We start from the raw sequence: 2,681 nt of genomic DNA on the forward strand, positions 1-2,681 counted from the left end.
AACCCCTTTCCTCTGGGAATCAGCTCCTTCATGTTTAGACAACATGATGTGGCTTCACTTTCAAGGCACAAACCAAAACACAGGCACATCTCCAACAACATCCATCATGTTGCTYCACTTCATCTTTATAGAGAGCTAAAGGTGGATGATTGAATTGTACCCTGTTGATTCTGTTAATCATTTGACAAATATGCCACTTCCAACTGTCTGCAGTAACTATCTAGAGGCACATGGAGTCAGAACTGTCCCACATCCCTTGGTAAGTGTGGGACCGGGGGCTCCCTGCCCCTCTGATTAGCCCTACTATTGGGTAATAGAGTGATTTATCCCCAGTAGGACCCCCCCCCTCTCCTTAATCAGAAGTCCCTGGGCTAATTAGCCCTTAGTCGGCCCAGGTCCCTGAACAGAGCGGGCTCACACAGCAATTAGACCTTCTGCCTAATATTAGCTCAATGGGAGAGGGAGGAGGGGAGAGGGAGGAGGGAGCGAGGGAGGGAGGGAGGGAGGGCGAGGAGGGAGGGGAGGCGGAGGGAGGTGGGGAGGGAGGGAGGGAGGGAGGGAGGTGAGGGAGCAGGGAGGGGAAAAGAAAAGAGGAAGAGATATAAGACTAGAATGACAGTAAGAGAGAGAGAGAGAGCACTTGAGGCATGACAGTAAGGAGAGAGAGAGAGACTAGGACTGACAGTTAAGAGAGGAGACAGATGTACAGTAAGAGAAGGTAGAGAGAGACATAGGATGACACAAAAAGAGAGAGGAGAGACTGGGACCAATTATAGAGAGCAGAGAGAGAGACTGAGGGGAACATAAGATGAGAGAGAGAGAGGAGAGAGAGACATAGGATGAACAAGTAAGAGAGAGAGAGAGGGACCTCGAGGATACACGTAAAGAGAGAGAAAGACTTGGATGACAGTAAGAGAAGAGGGAGAAGACTTAGGATGACAGATAAAAGAGACGAGAGAGAAACTAGGATGACAATAAGAGAGAGAGAAGAGGAGGGACTATGATTGAGCAGTAAGAGAGAGAGAGAGAGACCTAGGTGACATAAGAGAGAGAGAGAGACTAGGATGACATAGAGAGAAGAGAGACTGGATGACAAGTTAGAGAGAGGAGAGATGACTTAGGATAGACATAAGAGAGAGAGAGAGAGAGAGACTAGGATGACAATAAAGAGAGAGACGAGAGATAGGATGCAATAAAAGAGAGAGCAGAGAACGAACTAGGATGACAGTAAGAGAGAGAGAGAGAGACTAGGATGACAGTAGAGGAGAGAGAGAAGACTAGCATAACAGTAAGAGAGAGAGAGGAGAGAGAGTCTAGTGATGACAGTAAAGAGAGAGACGGACTAGGATGGACATTAAGAGAGAAGAGAGATGAGGATACATTAAGAGAGAGAGAAAGATGGATGACAGTAAGAGAGAGAGAAGACTGGATGACAGTAAGAGAGAGGATAGAGATAGGATGACAGTAAGAGAGAGATAGAGGGACTAGGACGACAGCAAGAGAGAGCAGAGAGAGAGAGATACGAACAGAGGATAACAGTCAGGAAGAGACAAGACTTGAGATGAACATAAGAGAGAGAGAACACTTGGATGAAGTAAAGAGAGAGAGCAGACTGAGGATGACAGTTAAGGAGAGAGAGACTAGGATGACAGTAGAGAGAGGAGAACGACTAGGATGACAGTAAGTAGAGAGAAAAGACTTGGGATGACGAGTTAAGACGAGAAGAGAGAAACGAGGAAGTGAGGAGGATAGAGAGAGAATTAGGAATGAGAAAGAGGAGAGAGGAGAGGGAGTGACTAGGATGACATAGAGAGACGTGAGACTAGGGGATGACAGTAAGGAGAAGCGAGAGATCTAGGATGACAAGGTTAGCGAGAGAGAAGAGGCTAGGATGACAGTAAGCGAGAGAGGAGAACTACATGGATGACAGATAAGAGAGAGGCATGAGAAATTAATCAGGATGACAGTAAAGAGAGAGGAGACCTGGAAATTGCAGTAAGAGAGAGAGAGAAGAACTTGGATGACAGTTAAAGAGAAGGAGAGAGAGATTAGGACAGTAGAAGAGGGAGACTAGGATGTACCACCAGTAAGAGAGAGAGAGACATAGGATGACCAGTAAGAGAGAGAAGAGAGAAGGCTAGGAATGACAATTAAGAAGAGAGAGAAGAGACTAGGATGACTAAGAAGAGAGAGAGAGACTAGGGATGACAGGAAGGAAGAGAGGAAGAAGGAATAGGGATGAACAGTAAGAGAGAGAAGAGGACTAAGATAACGTAGAGAGAGAGAGAGAGAGCATAGAAGAACAGTAGATTGAAGGCATGACAAGTTAAAGAACGAGCAGAGAGAGAGAAAGGCGCATAAGACAAGTAAGTAAGCGTGTAGAATTGAGCAATAGGATAACAGTAAGACGAGAGAGAAGTGACTAGGATGACAGAAAGAGAGAGAGGCTTGCGATGACAAGTAAGAGAGAGGAGAGATAGGATGACAGTAAGAGAGAGTAAGGACTAGGATGGACGTTAGGGGAGAGAAGAGAAGTTAAGAGAGAGAGACTTCGATGACGTAAGAGAGAGAGAGACCTTGGATGACAGTAAGAGAGAAGGAGATAGATGACAATTAAGAAAGAGAGAGACTAGGATGACATTAGAGATGGAGCAAAGACTTGGATGACAGTAAGAGAAGAG

Source organism: Salvelinus sp. IW2-2015, linkage group LG2 (assembly GCF_002910315.2).
Source record: "Salvelinus sp. IW2-2015 linkage group LG2, ASM291031v2, whole genome shotgun sequence".
Classification (NCBI taxonomy): domain Eukaryota; kingdom Metazoa; phylum Chordata; class Actinopteri; order Salmoniformes; family Salmonidae; genus Salvelinus; species Salvelinus sp. IW2-2015.